The sequence below is a fragment of the Phoxinus phoxinus genome, assembly GCF_949152265.1.
Source record: "Phoxinus phoxinus genome assembly, chromosome: 2".
NCBI lineage: Eukaryota > Metazoa > Chordata > Actinopteri > Cypriniformes > Leuciscidae > Phoxinus > Phoxinus phoxinus.
In genome coordinates this window covers 55449-76932 of record NC_136877.1, presented here as the reverse complement: position 1 = coordinate 76932, position 21484 = coordinate 55449, and positions in this window count along the sequence as shown.

Below are 21484 nucleotides of genomic sequence, written 5' to 3'. Positions count from 1 at the left end.
TGTTTCGTGCTGCGGGTCGCTCTGTTTATTGCTCAGTTTGTTTTTGCTGCTGTTTGTGGAGCTTGGGCTCTCTGCAGAGACCGCGTTTTTTTGCAGTGTGTTCAGGAGACAGGCAGCTAGTGGATAGCGAGGAGATGTTTGCGGTATGTAAAAAAAATGTTTTGGCCTAAAAAACGCACGAGATCGCTTAGAGCACCTTTAAACTGCAAATTAACATTGATATGCCCTATAATAATGTAATACAAGGTCAATATTGATTTTCACTAACGACAAATCAACACATTATCCGTGAATTTATATGGAACTAAGCTTTAGAAGCTTTCCATCTTTACTCTGTTACGTTGCATTCAGAGATTGACTATTTTTGCCAAAATGCCGGCGGCTGGAAACAACAACTGCTAGTGAGTTATTCAAAACCTTTCTTTTTAGTAAACTCTGTGTACACAACACTGTTCTCAATGCTCGAGTTCATGTGTTCATGGCCCTGGTAATACTTCGAGCAAAGTTTCATGTTGTGTCGAGCCTTCTTAGTGTTTTAAAAATAAAAGGCAATTTGACCGAAAACGAAAATACGGTCAATCTTAAAAGTGGTGTTTCCATCCTAATTATGCTTTTAAACGAACGTTTGCCTCGGGTAGATTCACAAAAAGACCCTAGGTTGCATTTTGGCGAGAGTTACGCTTTAATAAGCCTTTATCTGAGTTCTCTTGTGCTGTAAATTACCCACAAATCTTATGATAGTTCAATAATCTCTATTTAGTTTTCACATAATATTAGTTGTTTTCATGCCTTTTACATAATATTGCACAATTTCATGCTTTTCATCTTCAGAAAGAGGTTTCTTCCTCCCCATTCCTCCCTCTTTAGGTAGGGTTTCCATTTACCCAAGTAGACCTTTGGAACACAGTATATATGTAGATGGTCAAACATTCTTTTGTATGCACTTTGCATTTTGTTTATTGATAACTGAAAACTATTCATGTCATTATAAATGTGAAAAAAGTGACTCAGTGTGTGAGTTTTGCTGGTCACACAGTGCAGTGCAATTTGTTAAAAAGAGCTCAAAAGTTGAGCTGTGGTCAGATAAGACTTCCTCTTTTTTCAACTGCCTAAAACAACCTGTACAGTTATCAGAAAAGTAGTGCGGCAACCATAGAAATGCAGACGTTAGTGGCTCGGTGTAGAAATGTTGTGTTGCATGTTGTGTCCGCGTATAAGATTTCTGCTTTTCCTGCCATCTGTATCAGTCCTAAAGGTTATGAGTGCTTAATAAATGGCAAGATGCCAAAGATCAGTGGCATCTTGCCCATTGAAGAGTTAACAGTGTGTTAATCCAATGCTTTGCAGGACAGTTGGCTAGCACCAGTTATAGTCTGTAGCCATCCCTCAGTCGAGTTGTTTAGCCCTCTGGCTCACAAACTGGTCATGACTTGTGATAGCATAGTCAAGTCAAGTCACCTTTATTTATATAGTGCTTTTTACAATACAGATTGCTTCAGCAGCTTTACAGAGATAACAAGAAAATTATGCAAAAAAGTTATAAAATAGCATCACAGTCCAGCTTAAGTAAGTTCAATGATGGTTCATTTCTGTTGTAAAAAAGTTATTTAGTTAATTTATATATTTTGTTATATATATAGCCGCTCTGGAGAAAACCGTGATGTCATCATCCAGCTCAGTTCAGTTCTCATATAATGGTGTCAATGGAGGAGATCAATAATATTGTTGAATATTAAATTAAATGTCCCTAACTAAACAAGCCAAAAAAGCCAAAGGCGGAAAAAAAAGGTGACAGTGGCAAGGAACCAAACTCCATCAGGAGAAAGAATGGGGAGAAAAAATTAAACCCCTTGGTTTTTTCGAGAAATCGTGAGAATGCAATAGTGGGCCGGCACACAGGGCAGCTTTTACCTGGGTGAAGGCCTGCTGACACTGCTCCGTCCACTGGACCGGCTCTGGTGCTTCCTTTTTAGTGTGGGTTTGACATTCACGACAAGACGCGCACCACCTGCACACGTTCTCGTGAATGCCCGGCCAAAAAAAACTGTGCCATGACACGATTCAATGTCGTTATCTGTCCCAAATGTCCTGCCATGGGATTATAATGAGTACCAATTTGGTACCAATAATTGGGTTGTAACCTCCTTTGACTGAGTGTCTTGTGTCACTCGATACAACCTATCTTTAATAATCGCAAAATAAGGATAGGTGAGCGGACGGTCGATTTGGAGAGGCTGACTGTCGATGGTACGGACTGTTCAAAAGCGTGTTTAAGTGACTCCTCCTGAGACTGCTCCAGGGGGAAATCATCACGAGAGAATCTGTCTCTCGATTGCGCTCAGTTCCCCTGAAACGAGTCTCGAGGGTCCCGGTTCCGCCTCTCCCAACCACACCGTCGCCATGCTATCCTGCGTTTTCTGACCACAAGCTTGCTTTTGTCCCCTAAATTGAATCACAGCTGACATTAAGGGATACTTCACCACGTCCCCGTGCACACACCTTACCCGAACCATGCGGCTCATATCCAATGCCTCGGGTTGAATCAGGCTTTGGTGGATCGAGGTTTGGTTACAGCCCGAATCCACCAGAACCTGATAGGTACCCCCCTTAATACTCACAGGTATTTTGTACCGGCCAGCCTGATCGTGGGCAGCCTGCTGGACGTCTGGGACCCAGATCATTTACCCTATGTCCATCATGGGACACCTATCAATGAAACTGACCCTATGTCCATCCGGGTCCCCACAACGCCAGCAGGCCAGCCCAGACCTCCCTGCCGCCGTAGTGGCAGGAAGTGGGCCAAGGGATTGGCGTGGAGAGAGCGTGGAAGGCAGAGGAGACGTTTCCGCTCCGGTGGAGGCGAAGCCCCTGGGCGGCCCGCGGCCGTCTTCTGACTGGCCCGCCGCCATCCCAGCTTGGCCCCGGGGTGGACCTCTGAATGGACCCGGCGGACAGGTCCTAGGGAGCAGGACTGGTCGCTGTGAGGGGGTAGAATGGATCCAGCGACATCGGTCGGTAGCACTGGACCCACTCGGCCGTCTTTCTCGGAAGCCGAGCGATGAACTGCTCCAGTACCACACGGTCGATGATCTTATCGACGTCGCTTCCCTCGGCCAGTAGCCACTTGCTGGGCCATGACGAAGGGCCGGCCGTGATCGCCCAGATCCAGCCGCCGAAACCGCTGCCGGTGTTGCTCAGGAGGTTCTGGACCGGCAGCCGCCTGCGCCTCCCCGGACAGCAATGGGATGAGGCGCACCGGCCAATGCTTTTTCGGCCACCCACCTGCCTCTGCTGCCTTCTCGAATAGATCCAGAAAGATCCTCCGGGTCATCCTGGGCCCCCATGGTCAAGTGGGGGAGCTCGGCCGCTGGCGGCGTGACTCCGGTCCGAACCTCCCGATCCATCCTCTCGCGGTCCTCTTGCTGCACCAGTGTAGCAATCATACATGCCAACCCTCCCGATTTTTCCGGGAGACTCCCGAATTTCAAAGCCCCTCCCTAAAATCTCCCGGACCGACCTTTCTCCCGAATTTCTCCCGATTTCCACCTGGACAACAATATTGCTACACCATCCGTCACTGGGCGCCGTTTCAGACCGAACAATAATAAAGGTTACACACCTAGAAGTCAAGCGCGGCAATCAGAACGGAAAAAGAAGCAGTCTATGCGCTGTCAGAGCCGTCTATGGGTTTGCGAGCCTCCGCTGCGCGCGCCTCTGCTGACTGCGCGCGCGCCTCCCCACGAGGCATTTATACTTCGCGCTCGCCTGTGTACTATTCTTTGAAAAGACAGGGTGCGACTCGGTGTAATTCTCCTCTAAACCATCAGGAATCAGCGGTGAGAAGAAGTCAGGTACACTCGTGAATGTTTATTTTAGTACACTTTAGTAGGCTACACCAAAACCACACTACAAAAGAATCGTACAAAGCAGTAAAACAGATTATTCCTTGTGACATTAAAAAAAAAAAAAAAAATGGATATGAGAATGTAATCTACAACTAAATTAACGTTATCTTACATAATTTCTATGTTTTTATTTAGTTGTGTCAACCTTTTTATAAAACATGGCCATTTTTTTTATTTCAAGGGCTTATGTCTGCTATTGTAGGCTCATTTAGTTAATGTAAGCAACTAACATTACTTACAGTCAGTAACAATAATTACTTACGCCAGAAGCGTGGTGCCCCATTTATCAGTCTTTAAACAAGTCATTAAACATGCATATAGTTCCCTCAATTTGGAAGAGTTATATTATTTTTTGTGCGGTGGTGCAATGTAAATCATCTTATCGTAAATGTATCAAAAATGAAGGAAATGATAATAGATCCAAAAAGACTAGGTGATTATAGCCCAGTTATCATCTATGATAATATTATTGAGCAGGTGGATACCTATAAGTATCTAGGTGTGATCATTGATCGTTCATTCACTTGGAAAGCCCACATTGATTATCTTTGTTCAAAGTTCCAACAACGACTGTATTTTTTAAGAAGACTTAGGCTGTTTGGTGTAAATCTGAGAATTATGCAATTATTTTATTATGCTGTTTTAGGTAGTCTTTTGAATTATGGGATGCAAACTTGGTATGGCAATCTTACGGTCCAATTAAAATCACAGCTTGCTCGTCTTGTGAAAATTGCAATGAAAGTCATGGGTGTAAGGGAGTACTCATCACTTCAATAAATTTACGAATCGCTGATTTTTTTAAAATGCACAGATAATAGTGAGTGATTCAAGCCATGTTTTATTTTCAATGTATCAGATGCTACCACCAGGAAGACGATATAGAGTCCCATTATGTAAGAGCAACCGTAACAAAAAGTCATTTATTCCTGTATCCATTAATATGTTAAATAGCAAGATGTAGTAATGTAGTCAGGTAATGCTCTTATAGATTTTAGATTTGTATTGGTTTGTGTGCATATGTTGTATGTATTTGTGTATAAATGCAGCTTTGAGTCCAAGACAAATTTCCTGAAAAAGGACAATAAAGTATACTACAACTACAACTATTATCCCTGTCCCAAAAAATGTTAGCTGTAAAGAGAATAATGATTATCATCCAGTGGCACTTACTTCAATAGTAATGAAGGGTTTTGAGAAAATTATGATTAATTATCAAGCGTAGCGTTAGTTCTGGCAGGTCACGTTAGTCAAGCTCGCATCAGCTGATCCACATCTACCTATAGGAATAAGACGCCTATCACTGTATACATATATAAGCTCCTTCAGTATATCAGCAGCTATCCCGTTTCTCAGGAGCGAATTACCCTCCTCCCTCCCCAGCTCCTCCTCTCGCCCAGTCAGGATTTGGCATTCTCATTCCCCTTGAATCAGAATAAATTCTCGAATTATGTTGTACTTTAAAATCTGAATAAAATATATTTGCATACATTCATGTTGGTTCTGTTCTGTTTACCCCAAGGGGGGTTATTGCTGCTCTTATCACTGATGGCTGCATGGATGCGCAGGGAGTTCTCGCCCAGAACGTTACCATACCGCCAATCCAAACTGTATGCTAATTGTCAATCATATTTGACGATAGTGGTCCTGACATATATGACAATATGCTGCAGCCACATCTCTTAATTGTGAGGCTGAATGATTTAAAGTTCATCCTTTTATTATAAAATGGTATTTTTCTTTTTTTTAACCAATCGCAGGCCGCAGGTTCGTGTTAACGGAACACTTTGAGCACAGGAGCCCCTCAGGGCTGTGTTAGTTCACTGGGTTAGTTCACCTTGTACACGTATGAGTGCAGAAAGTGTTATTCTAATAGTTACATCATTCAATTCTCAGATGATACTGCAATTTTAAGTTTATTGAAAAAGAAAGTGTCACATGTCTGTCCTGTGATGCACATGGGTGTTTTGTTATTTTGGGCCATGTGCTCTGGTCATTGTCTGGTCCCTCCCCCTTGTTATCTGATTATTGGTTTATTTGTCCCACCTGTCCTCCTCGTACCCTCCTGTGTTTGCCTCCCTATTTAGTCTCCCTGTGTTTGCTGTCCTGTGCTGGATCGTCATTGTTGGTCATGGTATGTCTTTGTATGTTGCGTCCCTTCATGGTTTCCCTGCGTCAAGTCAAGTCTGTTCGGTTCTGTTTTTCCCCCTCGGGGTAGTTTTTGTTGTGTTTGTTTTATTTTATTATTTAATAAAGAAGTTTAACTCTAACCTGCATTTAAGTCCTCGCTCCAACCACCCTATCGTGACAGAAAGGGGACTTGTCTTAATATTTTTCAGAGGTTTTAAGGTTTGTGAATTGGTGTGAGGACAACCACCTGGCTCTGAATGTCAATAAGACACAGGATCCGGTTATTGACCCTAGAGGAGTTGCTGATCAAAGGCCTGTGATCATCCTCAATCAAACCATCATACAGGTCTTTTTTGATAATTCACTGACATGGAATATCCATGTAGATAATCTCTGTAGTAGGTTACGATAACGGTTGCACTTTTAACGTTGTCTGATAATTTATGGTGTTGATCAAAATTTTAGGATAATCTTTTATCCGCCAGTCTTTGAGAGCTTTAGTAGTATTACAGTCTGGTTTGGTAATCTGTCTGTGCAGCTGAGAACTAAACTGTTCCGGATGATTCACACTGCTTGGAAAATGATTGGTGTTAAAGAACAGATATAATTGCAGACGATTTATGAACAGGCTACTTTAGGACGAGCTAAAAAGATTGTCTGTGATCCATCCCATGTTTTTCATATATGCATAACCCTAACCAATACAGAGTATGAGTCGCTGCCTTCTGGGAGGAGGTTTAGAGTTCCTCGTTGCAGATTGAATAGATTAAAAAACTCATTTATTCCTGTGTCTATAAAGCTGTTAAATGGAGGCAGTATGGAGCAATACATTTTATTATTTATTAGTTTTTCATATTGCTGTTGTTATGGTTAATTTTTAGGGCTGTCAAACAATTCAAATATTTAATCGTGATTAATCGCATTAATGTCATAGTTAACTCGCGATTAATCGCACATTTTTATCTATTCTAAATGTCTCTTTCTTTTTTGTCCCATTATTTTTTTTCTCATTTTAATGCTCTTATCAACATTGAAAAGTGGATCGGCTTGCTTTGTGCAAATGTTTTTTATTGAAAACAACATTGGCATATACTGTGTTCAATTTCACACTAACATTCTCACTTGGAGCAAATAATCTCTCACACAACGTAACACTGTCCATCAATAAAAGGGTGAAAGACATACTGACAAGGTAAGGTTGATATTGACGAGTGGGCGTAGAAACGCATCAGCTCTGTGTTTGCTTGACCATCGAGTGGTATTTCAGACTGGACGTGCCGCGATGATTGCTCAGTTCACAACGATACAACACACAGATCACTTTGGTCTTGTCAATTGAACAATTTGGTAACTTTTTAAAAGTAAACTTTCCATTCAGAATCTTATTGGCATCCATTTCGGCGTCTCGCGCTCATCATTCATCCATTCAAAACGTAAACGTTAAAGGGGGTCGCACACCGGACAAGAATCGAAGCGCCGCGTCGTGGAGCGCCTCATATTTAAAATTCGAACACCTTATTCTCTATGAGTGTACACCAGTGATGCGCGGGTCAATGTATAAACAACCCGCACCCGACCGACGTTTTCAACTAACCCGCCCGCAACTCGGACCGCAAAAAAAAAGAAAGAAAATATTGTACCCGACCCGCTTCCTGACCCACGTTTTTTTTAAAGTAGCTAGTAAATGCTCATTTTAGTCATTGGGCCATAGACGGAGGAACTAGGGGTGCGCATTTTTCTGAATGCTGTATGATATCGCCTAGTTTTTGTAATAAAGGCTTGATTTAGGCTATTCATTTATTTAGTTAAATTTTCTTAACAATTAAGATGCTGCATGTGTTTATCCAGTCTAATCGAAGTGTGCGTCTCTCCCCTGACTTTCCCAACAAAAACCCCGCCCCCTCTCAGCAAATAGCTACATAAAACTGACATTACTGAGCTATATGCGTTTAAAAGTAGCCTATTAAAATGGCACAATGGCATTGCTCAGTTCAACGTGTTGGGAAATCGGGCATTTTGTCCCGCGTCAGGTTTTATTCAAAAGTTAATAACGCGCTCAACATTCAAAAAGTAAATAAGGATTTCCCACTGTCATCTCTGACTGAGCTCGTGCGTCATCCTCGCGCAGTTATTCAGCCAATAAAGTGTAGACCTATGAATTTCATAGAACATTGTGTCTAGTACTATATAAATTACAAAGGTTTAATTGGCATCTTTATTTTTGGATGACTCGTAACCGCGGGTGACCGCAGGCACCCGCTCACTTTGGATCAACCCGCGCATCACTGGTGTACACACACCGGCGGCGGCATGCTGCGTTTTTATTGCTGGCCATAAACTGAGAAAGTGCGCGTCCGATTTGCAATACGAGTTGTCCTAGACGCGGCTCGGCGCTGCGCTTCTCGCCCACTCTTTGGCCGGTTCGCAAGCCCAAACAAGTGTGTGCGGCGTGCCTGTTGTTTTGTGTCTGGTCTAGCTAGATCCGGTGTGGTGTTGTAGTTTTAATAACGTTACTAGTTGTTGCAAAAGCATGTGAAAAAAACTACAAAGTTTGCTAGGCGTTAATCTCGTGATAAAAAAAATTACGCCGTTAAAATGGGTTTGCGTTAACACCGTTAATAACGCGTTTAACGGACAGCCCTATTAATTTTATTATTGTTTGGGTTTGTTGATTATTGTGTGTTAATTGTGAGCTGATTGCAGCATGGATATGGCCCAAGACAAATTTCCCCATGTGGGATAATAAAGTTTTACCTTACCTTACCTTACCTTACCCTCATCGCCAAGGTTTACCTCTGCTTAGCCTGGTAGCTAATGGCCGCCTAAATATTACCGTGCATCAGAGCTACGGCCTAGTTCCAGTCTTTCCAGACTCTCTGACCCACTTTTGCGGATCCTCAAGCCAATGCTGCGTCAAGAGAGGTGTCAAATTTGGGAATATTCACTCTTTGGAATGCGTTAAACCACCTGTTGAAACTGGCGCTGGTAAACGCGAGATCCATCAATTCAATTATGGTGAGTTGGATTCATTAGCAGACTTATCTTCAGTGGATTGTGGTTATTTTAATTCTCCAAGATTAGTGGGCACTGGCGGAGGCTTGGCTACAGTTTTTACAATACAATACCATTTTTATTTCTATAGCACATTTAAAACAACTGTTGAACAAAGTGCAAAATACAGCCACACACACAAAATTAAAACTTGTTCACTCAATCAGTTCTAAATGCCATACTAAAAAGATACGACTTCAAACTAGACTCAAAAGCATGCAAAGATGGGTAAGATTTCATATGCATTTGAAGAGGGTTCCATAAGCATGAGACTATCACCCTATCATGTTTTAAATGTAGGCTCTTGCCTTCCACGCAATACCGTTCAATTGAAGAATTATCAATTCAACTATCCAGCCCAGATAGTTGGTACTTAGTTGGTAAAAGGCTGGTACTTACACACGACACGTCTGAGTTCGCAGATGCTGCTGCTCCATTCACCTCCACCCTCCCCACCACCTCCACCCTCCCCAACATCACCAAGATGGGTCCTTCTCTCCATCCTCCCCACCACCTCCAAGATGGGTCCTTCCCTCCATCCTCCCCACCACCTCCAAGATGGGTCCTTCCCTCCATCCTCCCCACCACCTCCAAGACTGGTCCTTCCCTCCATCCTCCCCACCACCTCCAAGACTGGTCCTTCCCTCCATCCTCCCCACCACCTCCAAGACTGGTCCTTCCCTCCATCCTCCCCACCACCTCCAAGACTGGTCCTTCCCTCCATCCTCCCCACCACCTCCAAGACTGGTCCTTCCCTCCATCCTCCCCAACATCATCAAGACGGGTCCTTCCCTCCATCTTCCCCACCACCTCCAAGACTGGTCCTTCCCTCCATCCTCCCCACCACCACCAAGACTGGTCCTTCCCTCCATCCTCCCCACCACCACCAAGACTGGTCCTTCCCTCCATCCTCCACAACACCTCCATGATGGGACCTTCCCTCCATCCTCCCCACCACCTCCAAGACTGGTCCTTCCCTCCATCCTCCCCACCACCTCCAAGACTGGTCCTTCCCTCCATCCTCCCCACCACCTCCAAGACTGGTCCTTCCCTCCATCCTCCCCACCACCTCCAAGACTGGTCCTTTCCTCCATCCTCCCCAACATCACCAAGACGGGTCCTTCCCTCCATCCTCCCCACCACCTCCAAGATTGGTCCTTCCCTCCATCCTCCCAAACATCACCAAGACTGGTCATTCCCTCCATCCTCCCAAACATCACCAAGACTGGTCCTTCCCTCTATCCTCCCCACAACCTCCAAGACTGGTCCTTCCCTCCATCCTCCACAACACCTCCATGATGGGACCTTCCCTCCATCCTCCCCACCACCTCCATGATGGGACCTTCCCTCCATCCTCCCCACCACCTCCATGATGGGACCTTCCCTCCATCCTCCCCACCACCTCCATGATGGGACCTTCCCTCCATCCTCCCCACCACCTCCAAGACTGGTCCTTCCCTCCATCCTCCCAAACATCACCAAGACTGGTCATTCCCTCCATCCTCCCAAACATCACCAAGACTGGTCCTTCCCTCTATCCTCCCCACAACCTCCAAGACTGGTCCTTCCCTCCATCCTCCACAACACCTCCATGATGGGACCTTCCCTCCATCCTCCACAACACCTCCATGATGGGACCTTCCCTCCATCCTCCCCACCACCTCCATGATGGGACCTTCCCTCCATCCTCCCCACCACCTCCAAGACTGGTCCTTCCCTCCATCCTCCCCAACATCACCAAGACTGGTCCTTCCCTCCATCCTCCCCACCACCTCCAAGACTGGTCCTTCCCTCCATCCTCCCCAACATCACCAAGACTGGTCCTTCCCTCCATCCTCCCCAACATCACCAAGACTGGTCCTTCCCTCCATCCTCCCCACCACCTCCAAGACTGGTCCTTCCCTCCATCCTCCCCACCACCTCCAAGACTGGTCCTTCCCTCCATCCTCCCCACCACCTCCAAGACTGGTCCTTCCCTCCATCCTCCCCACCACCTCCAAGACTGGTCCTTCCCTCCATCCTCCCCACCACCTCCAAGATGGGTCCTTCCCTCCATCCTCCCCACCACCTCCAAGACTGGTCCTTCCCTCCATCCTCCCCACCACCTCCAAGACTGGTCCTTCCCTCCATCCTCCCCACCACCTCCAAGACTGGTCCTTCCCTCCATCCTCCCCACCACCTCCAAGACTGGTCCTTCCCTCCATCCTCCCCACCACAACCAAGACTGGTCCTTCCCTCCATCCTCCCCACCACCTCCAAGACTGGTCCTTCCCTCCATCCTCCCCACCACCTCCAAGACTGGTCCTTCCCTCCATCCTCCCCACCACCACCAAGACTGGTCCTTCCCTCCATCCTCCCCACCACCACCAAGACTGGTCCTTCCCTCCATCCTCCCCACCACCACCAAGACTGGTCCTTCCCTCCATCCTCCCCACCACCTCCAAGACTGGTCCTTCCCTCCATCCTCCCAAACATCACCAAGACTGGTCCTTCCCTCCATCATCCCCACCACCTCCAAGACTGGTCCTTCCCTCCATCCTCCCAAACATCACCAAGACTGGTCCTTCCCTCCATCCTCCCCACCACCTCCAAGACTGGTCCTTCCCTCCATCCTCCCAAACATCACCAAGACTGGTCCTTCCCTCCATCCTCCCCACAACCTCCAAGACTGGTCCTTCCGTCCATCCTCCCCACCACCTCCAAGACTGGTCCTTCCCTCCATCCTCCACAACACCTCCATGATGGGACCTTCCCTCCATCCTCCCCACCACCTCCAAGACTGGTCCTTCCCTCCATCCTCCCCACCACCTCCAAGACTGGTCCTTCCCTCCATCCTCCCCAACATCACCAAGACGGGTCCTTCCCTCCATCCTCCCCACCACCTCCAAGATGGGTCCTTCCCTCCATCCTCCCCACCACCTCCAAGATGGGTCCTTCCCTCCATCCTCCCCACCACCTCCAAGACGGGTCCTTCCCTCCATCCTCCCCAACATCACCAAGACGGGTCCTTCCCTCCATCCTCCCCACCACCTCCAAGACTGGTCCTTCTCCCATCCTCCCCAACATCACCAAGACGGGTCGTTCCCTCCATCCTCCCCACCACCTCCAAGATGGGTCCTTCCCTCCATCCTCCCCACCACCTCCAAGACTGGTCCTTCCCTCCATCCTCCCCACCACCTCCAAGACTGGTCCTTCCCTCCATCCTCCCCACCACCTCCAAGACTGGTCCTTCCCTCCATCCTCCCCACCACCTCCAAGACTGGTCCTTCCCTCCATCCTCCCCACCACCTCCAAGACTGGTCCTTCCCTCCATCCTCCCCACCACCTCCAAGACTGGTCCTTCCCTCCATCCTCCCCACCACCTCCAAGACTGGTCCTTTCTTCCATCCTCCACAACACCTCCATGATGGGACCTTCCCTCCATCCTCCCCACCACCTCCATGATGGGACCTTCCCTCCATCCTCCCCACCACCTCCATGATGGGACCTTCCCTCCATCCTCCCCACCACCTCCATGATGGGACCTTCCCTCCATCCTCCCCACCACCTCCAAGACTGGTCCTTCCCTCCATCCTCCCAAACATCACCAAGACTGGTCATTCCCTCCATCCTCCCAAACATCACCAAGACTGGTCCTTCCCTCTATCCTCCCCACAACCTCCAAGACTGGTCCTTCCCTCCATCCTCCACAACACCTCCATGATGGGACCTTCCCTCCATCCTCCACAACACCTCCATGATGGGACCTTCCCTCCATCCTCCCCACCACCTCCATGATGGGACCTTCCCTCCATCCTCCCCACCACCTCCAAGACTGGTCCTTCCCTCCATCCTCCCCAACATCACCAAGACTGGTCCTTCCCTCCATCCTCCCCACCACCTCCAAGACTGGTCCTTCCCTCCATCCTCCCCAACATCACCAAGACTGGTCCTTCCCTCCATCCTCCCCAACATCACCAAGACTGGTCCTTCCCTCCATCCTCCCCACCACCTCCAAGACTGGTCCTTCCCTCCATCCTCCCCACCACCTCCAAGACTGGTCCTTCCCTCCATCCTCCCCACCACCTCCAAGACTGGTCCTTCCCTCCATCCTCCCCACCACCTCCAAGACTGGTCCTTCCCTCCATCCTCCCCACCACCTCCAAGATGGGTCCTTCCCTCCATCCTCCCCACCACCTCCAAGACTGGTCCTTCCCTCCATCCTCCCCACCACCTCCAAGACTGGTCCTTCCCTCCATCCTCCCCACCACCTCCAAGACTGGTCCTTCCCTCCATCCTCCCCACCACCTCCAAGACTGGTCCTTCCCTCCATCCTCCCCACCACCTCCAAGACTGGTCCTTCCCTCCATTCTCCCCACCACAACCAAGACTGGTCCTTCCCTCCATCCTCCCCACCACCTCCAAGACTGGTCCTTCCCTCCATCCTCCCCACCACCTCCAAGACTGGTCCTTCCCTCCATCCTCCCCACCACCACCAAGACTGGTCCTTCCCTCCATCCTCCCCACCACCACCAAGACTGGTCCTTCCCTCCATCCTCCCCACCACCACCAAGACTGGTCCTTCCCTCCATCCTCCCCACCACCTCCAAGACTGGTCCTTCCCTCCATCCTCCCAAACATCACCAAGACTGGTCCTTCCCTCCATCATCCCCACCACCTCCAAGACTGGTCCTTCCCTCCATCCTCCCAAACATCACCAAGACTGGTCCTTCCCTCCATCCTCCCCACCACCTCCAAGACTGGTCCTTCCCTCCATCCTCCCAAACATCACCAAGACTGGTCCTTCCCTCCATCCTCCCCACAACCTCCAAGACTGGTCCTTCCGTCCATCCTCCCCACCACCTCCAAGACTGGTCCTTCCCTCCATCCTCCACAACACCTCCATGATGGGACCTTCCCTCCATCCTCCCCACCACCTCCAAGACTGGTCCTTCCCTCCATCCTCCCCACCACCTCCAAGACTGGTCCTTCCCTCCATCCTCCCCAACATCACCAAGACGGGTCCTTCCCTCCATCCTCCCCACCACCTCCAAGATGGGTCCTTCCCTCCATCCTCCCCACCACCTCCAAGATGGGTCCTTCCCTCCATCCTCCCCACCACCTCCAAGACGGGTCCTTCCCTCCATCCTCCCCAACATCACCAAGACGGGTCCTTCCCTCCATCCTCCCCACCACCTCCAAGACTGGTCCTTCTCCCATCCTCCCCAACATCACCAAGACGGGTCCTTCCCTCCATCCTCCCCACCACCTCCAAGATGGGTCCTTCCCTCCATCCTCCCCACCACCTCCAAGACTGGTCCTTCCCTCCATCCTCCCCACCACCTCCAAGACTGGTCCTTCCCTCCATCCTCCCCACCACCTCCAAGACTGGTCCTTCCCTCCATCCTCCCCACCACCTCCAAGACTGGTCCTTCCCTCCATCCTCCCCACCACCTCCAAGACTGGTCCTTCCCTCCATCCTCCCCACCACCTCCAAGACTGGTCCTTTCTTCCATCCTCCCCACCACCTCCAAGACGGGTCCTTCCCTCCATCCTCCATATAACACCTAGATGTCTTTCTCCTCCATCCTCCCCACCACCACCAGATGGCCCCTTCCCTTACTCCGCAGGGGGTCGGCTGCGCTCCTGCCTTCGTCTTCAGGCAGGATATGCAGAGTCCGAACCCTAGGTTTGCAAGCTACGGACGGGGTCTACGCCAAAGAACTTGATTGCTTGCTGAGCTCTTAATAAATGTTAATGGTCACAGTATTCATTCTCCCGAGTCTTTCTGGTAGAACTTTATTCATGAACTGTAAAAGAGTTTTCTAATGCCCATACAGAGTCCTTAGCCAGGTCTGTTTTAGAAGCTCCATCACATATATATATAACACTGAGAAACTTACTTTGTTGTTTAATGAGACATGTACAAATATTCTAATTCACTTGTAACCACTAAAAGGTTTCTAAACATCTCTCAAATACGTCTGTCAAGTCAATTCATTGATTGATTTTTCAAGATTTTTCAAGATTGTTTGACTGCGAGTTGAATTTTGCAAAACAAGTTAGTGCTGTGGTGAAAACATCTCGGTGTAACCCAAGTTCCCTGAAGAGGGAACTGAAGAAAGATCTGTCAGTTACAATTGGTAATCATTCATCACCTTCAGTTCCTCTGTTATGTGCGCTCCCACAAGGGTCCATATTAGGGGTGGGAATCTCTAGGCACCTCATGATTTGATTACGATTCAGAGGGTTACAACTATCGATGCATCCTTTTCTTCTTTTTTTTTGACTACTTTGTACTTTTAAAGCAAAATATTTATGATGACCCAGAAATAATTTACTTCCAATACTTCCTATATTCATTTTATCAATAAAACAAATGGAAGTGATTTGGCAAGTCAACTGTAAGGTTACATTTGCCAGCGTATGTCCCAACATTGCAAAGAACCAACGGGAAAATAAATGTGTGCCTGTACTAACAGCATACTGGTAGTCAATGAATACAAACTTAAGCATACTCTGAATCTCTAGCATTTAATAATAGACTTCTATCCAACATCCTCCTGTTATTTGCAATGAGCAATATAATCCTTCAGACAAAAAAAAAAAATAACATTTTGCTTTGGCAAAATCACAAACAGCTTTCGTTCAAAAATATATAATTATGTACCAGCAGCTCTCATACAAAAATAATGCTTTTGTGGACTTACGCATATTCTGAATAATTAGTAACATACAAAGCTGCTCTTATATACAACTAAATAATAAAGAGTTATGACTTGAAATGTTTTGCTGTATACCACAATCAAAAACAGTTTATACAAAAAAAGTAAATGACCATCTGCAGAGAGCACAGTCAACTGGCATTGACACTGATACACACTGTGACTGTGGAGGGCAGTATAACGTAAACAGATCGGATTATGTGAAAACGAGACGATAACTAAATAAAAATCAGTTTTAAATGATGACAACTATGACGAAAATGTATTGATATTTTCGTCAACGAATAAAATCTAAACGGAAATGTTAGGGAGGGACGATTGGGAAAGAGATCCAGTCAGAACTGATTTGCGTTTGTGGTCGATGCGCACATTTGAATTGTAATGTGCTGATCTACCGGCGGCACACGAGTCGGCATGCGCTTGATGCACGTCTCAAATCGTTAATAAATGTAAACGTCTGGGAGAAGAGAAGAGCAGACATATGGATAGATCTGAATAAGAGTGACGACACGACAGAGAGCTTTATTCTGTGCGAACACAGACACACACACACACACACACACGAAGCGTGCAGCCCTGCACATAGACAGCTATACAGTGCGCTGCACGCAAGGACTGAGCTCTCTTTCACGTCTGAATGGACAAATACACACAACATGTGTATTATGTCTAAATGTCCGTTTTACATTTACATTTATTCATTTTAGCAGATGCTTTTATCCAAAGCAACTCCAATGAGAACAATAGAAGCAATTAAACTAGCAGTAGGACAACAGTATGTAAGTGCTGTGACCCTTCGCAGTTCAATCTAACGTAGTACTATTTTATTTTATTTTAGATAGAATAGTGGAGAAAGAGTTCGTATTACTGGATCAAGTGCTGCCGAAAAAGACTCGTCTTCAGCAGTTTCTTAAAGATGTCTCCGGACTCAGCAGCTCTGGCTGAGTTAGATCATTTCACCGGCAGAGAACAGTCATGGTGAAGCTCCGAGAGAGAGATCCAGTGCCTCTTTGAGATGGCACCACCAGACGCCGCTCGCTTGCAGACACAAGTTTCTGGACGGCACATAAGTCTGAAGTAATGAGTTCAGGTATGAGGGAGCAGTGCCAGTGGTTGTTCTGTAGGCAAACGTCAGTGACTTGAGTTTGATGCGAGTGGCAACCAGTGCAGTTTAGTGAGGAGAGGAGTGACGTGTGCTCTCTTCGGCTCGTTGAAGACACTCTAGCTGCAGCTTCTGGATCAGTTGCAGAGGTTTGACAGAGCAAGCCGGGAGACCGGCCAGGAGAGCATTACAATAGTCCAGTCTGGATAGAACAAGCGCCTGAACAAGGAGTTGTGTAGCTCTGATAGGAAAGGCCTGATCCTTCTGATGTTGTACAAGGCAAATCTGCATGACCGGGCAGTGCTAGCGAAGTGGTCTGTGAAGATCAATAGTGGTCTGTGAAGTTTTGGAGAGTATTCACGTAAACACAGTCGGTTATGTCTTTCCAGAACGTGCAGTTGTGAGAATATCGGTGTGCATCAGCAGTCCTGGATCTGCACACTCAAAATAACAACCACAAAAGAAAAAGAAAAAAGCATTCACTACTCTTTAATAGCTTTACTAAGGATTAATTATATTTAATTTATTCAAATAAATATATCTGCTTGAAAGAATAAAGAATGATGTATGTAAATTAAAGACGACATATTCATTCATTGAAGAAGAAAAAAGACTGTTCTACTTTAGGAGAAGTTTAAGATATTATTTTATCTCACAGTGCTAAATCTGTATTGCATGTTCAAACTTTAAAAATGATTTATATTAACAGGTTAATAGATGTTTTCTACAGGAATATATAATGCGAAATGAATGCATTACAATTTAACTAAACCCATTCGATCTTAGTCGACTAAAATCGTATTGTATTTCGTCGACTAAAACTAGACTAAAACTAAATAATTCAGATGACTAAAATATGACTAAAACTAAAATGGCATTTTAGTCAAAAGACTATGACTCGCTCCACTCGCTCATTCTCTGCTCAGATGCAGGACACCTCCTGTGACCCAGGACAAGCTTCGGACGTCCTCCACAGGCCAGCTCTGTGGACAGATGCATCTAATGCCCTGACCGGGCAGAGCAGATTTAGTTTTTCCTGGTCTGACGTCAGAGGACAGAAAGCCTGCAGTACTGTAGGTCTAACATTATAGGGACCTTAGGAACATAGTCCGGCGTAGGGTGGAGAAAAGCCTTTACCATGCCAGGCGAGAATGCCGGACACGAGGGAGAAACCAAGATCGCTTGAATGTCTCCAATAATTATGAGAGACGAGATATATAAACAAAAGTGCTATAAAATTTGGTTTGCAAACATTTTAATCAAATAAGGTGCTTTTTCACAGCAATATTCCCCTTACACAGTAGCAGTTTAAATATGAACTTAAACATGAATGTAATCAAATCAAATATAAAACCAAAGCTATTTGCCACTGCCAGGGCATTAATATTTTATCTAGTTTGTTATTTAAAAAAAACAAGTTACGCTCAGAGTCACGATCATAACATTATAACAGGCACCTTCCGAGCCACAGCAAGGTAACATTTATAAATCAGTTTTCTTTTCTTTCTTTTTTCTGAACAGGTACTAGCAGAAACATTTTTCTTTTATCATGGAGCATAAGCTGTCTGTGTCCAGTAGAAGTGTCCCTGTTAGATGGAGGTGAAGTGGTCGAGCACACTGTGCAGGCCATGGGGATTTTTAGTCTGTGAAGTCAACTTTTTAGTGGTTAAAAATAACTTTGGTTCTATCAACTCTGCCGTCTGGAAGATATTTAATATGAAAATGTCCATGTTAAGGGGGTCGCACACCGGACGAGAAGTGCAGCGCCACGCCACGTCTTTAAATTTCGAGCACATTACTTTCATACAATGTACACACATCGGCAGCGCCATTCGGCGACTGTCTGCGGCGCCCAGCTACGGCTCAGGACCCTGTTCAATATCCTGCTGCGCCATTTACATAGTTTTATATTCAATTTACATTATATTTGTCTCATATCGTCGTTAATGTAGCCTACTGACATGTACCTGTGCTCCAAGATACATTTAGTTGTTACATTAATTTACATAAATCAGCTGCGTGGATGAAAATAGCTGATGTTATCGGACGCTCTGAGGTAAAGTGTTCAGACTTCAGACTCAGCAATGATTGTCTTTAATTGTACAGTACAATCATAACATAGTAGCCTAAAGTCATTATGTTCATTTCATATTGTCCTTAAACATAACAATATTCCTGGCCATAAACTGAGAATGTGCGCGTCCGGTGTGCGATACCTTGAGTTGTCCAAGACGCGCCGTAATTGTCGGCGTTAATGAATTAATGTGTTAACACGAAAATAATGCGTTAACTTGCTGTCACGGAGCGACCTCTATCGCCTCCCTCTGGCGGCATCAGATCACTTTCCCCTGAATACTAGGACTGCACTTCCCATCTTCCACCTCCTCACACTAGTTATCTACCAGCCCTGTCCCATCCCATCATCAGCGCACCTGTTCTCACTCTGACTCTCTCAGCTCCCTTTATATGCACGCTCCCAACTCACCTTCATTGCGAAGTCTTGTTTCTGCCACGGCGTTCATTTCCAAGCGATCTATATATCTTCCCAAGTATTCCTGGTTCTCCGACCCCAGCCTGTATTTCCAAGGATCCTTCACGAACGTTCTCTGCCTGCCCTGACCCACGCCTGGTAACCACTCTGATTCCTGGATCTCCCTTGCCTGTTCCTAGTCTGCCTTGTCTCTTTGCTACTTTGTGTCTTTCAATAAAATTACTGCAAATGGATCCGAATGTCTCAGACTCTCCATCACACTTGCCCAGCCCTAATATATATATTAGGGGTGTAACGGTTCACAAAATTCCCAGTTTGGTTCGATACAATACACTTGTGTCACGGTTCGGTACGTTTTCGATACAGCAAAAAGAAAGAAATGGCAGAGAAATTTCCTTGATTTTTTTTTTGTATTATGTTTTTACTAAAACTAACATCATAAAGTATGATATGTTTTTTACTTTGAGCAATGATGGAGCTTTACTTGACTTTTCTTAGGAGCATATAAAACAAAACAGCTCCTTGGACAAAATGAAATGTAATATTGTAGTAGTTATAAACAAAGGTTTATTTTAGTTAAGATTAACATTTTTAGGGCAGCAACTGTGTTCATAATGTCAAAATAAAACCGACGTAATATTACTTGAAAGCATTATAGCCTAACGTTACTATTCCTGCCACACTTCCATGGTTACAGTGAGTAGTGTTACTACAGTAAATCATGGTGAATGTTGCTGATCTGTGGACACTGAATAGTTAATTCATGGCACAATGTGTCTCCTGGTTTCCACGTCAGCGCTGTTTGATCCGTTAATAACGGAGAAATGTGAATGTTTCTCACTAGATCTCGCAGCGATGTTATTACTTCAGTGGCGAATTCAAATGCTTTCTTTACTGGATCTCGCTGTGTAGTAACAGTGCAATCAAGATCGGCTCGCGCTGCATTGGTCCAAACTGATAAACGGTCCGTCAACCACACAATAACAGTTTCGTTCTGCTTACATTACATTTGCCATTTAATGTCGGGTAATGTTGTGGTCGCGCCAGCGTCTTCCATTATGAGCGCGCTTGCCACGCGCAACGCGCCTACATTTGAAATAACTCAATTTTGGTCGGCAGGAAAAATGGTCCAACGAACCGTTCGCTTTGAAAATGCGTACCGAAACCCGAACCGGAAGCCTCGTACCGAACGGTTCAATACGAATACGTGTATCGTTACACCCCTATATACATATACAGCTTTTCTATCATCCAGAGTGGACTGTTGTAATGTTGTAGTGTATTTAGGACTCGCTCAGTCATTGGTGACTCGATCGCGCTGGTTCAAAATCCCGCTGCTAGACTATTGAGCGGTATGGGAAAGAGGGACAGAATTACTCCTCTTTTAACATCTTTTAACATTCTTCAATGGTTACCAATCCGATGTCTGAACGACTTCAAAGCCATATTAAATCATTTAAAAATGTTAAATGGACTTGCTCCCTCTTATCTGTAAGATCTTATTATTCCACACCAGCCAGTAAAGAATCTGAGATGGGCAGATAAATATTTGCTCTGGGTAAATATCTGTTGCTTTGACTCAAGCGAAGAGGCGATCGTGCCTTTTCGATAGCCGGTCCTAAGTTATGGAATAGTTTGCCGCTTGCCATCCGCTCTGCCCATACCTTAAACGCTTTGAAAACGGATTTGAGGAGGAACTTTTATATCTTGCCGTTTGACTCTGAGCCAGGAGAGAACTAAATATTCTCTTTATTCTCTATACTCTTTGTTTGGTTTTCTTGTTTGCTTTGTAAAGCACTGTGGGCTGCACTTGAGGCCGTATAAATGTGCTTTATAAAAAACTAAACTAAACTAAGGTTAGGGTTTGATGACTCTGCCAAAGACAAACCAAGTTGCTAATTTTGCAATGATATTGCAAGACATGAAAAGAGGCGAATTCAAAGATTAAATGTCAGTGTCATGAAACATTGCAACCAATCATAAACTCAAGTTTGAAGACTTTCCTTATTTGTACAAAGGAAGGTATTCATTTTTAGATTGGGTGTCATGACAGTGACGAAAATGAATACATTACAAGAAAGTTATAAAATGCTTGGAGACTTCT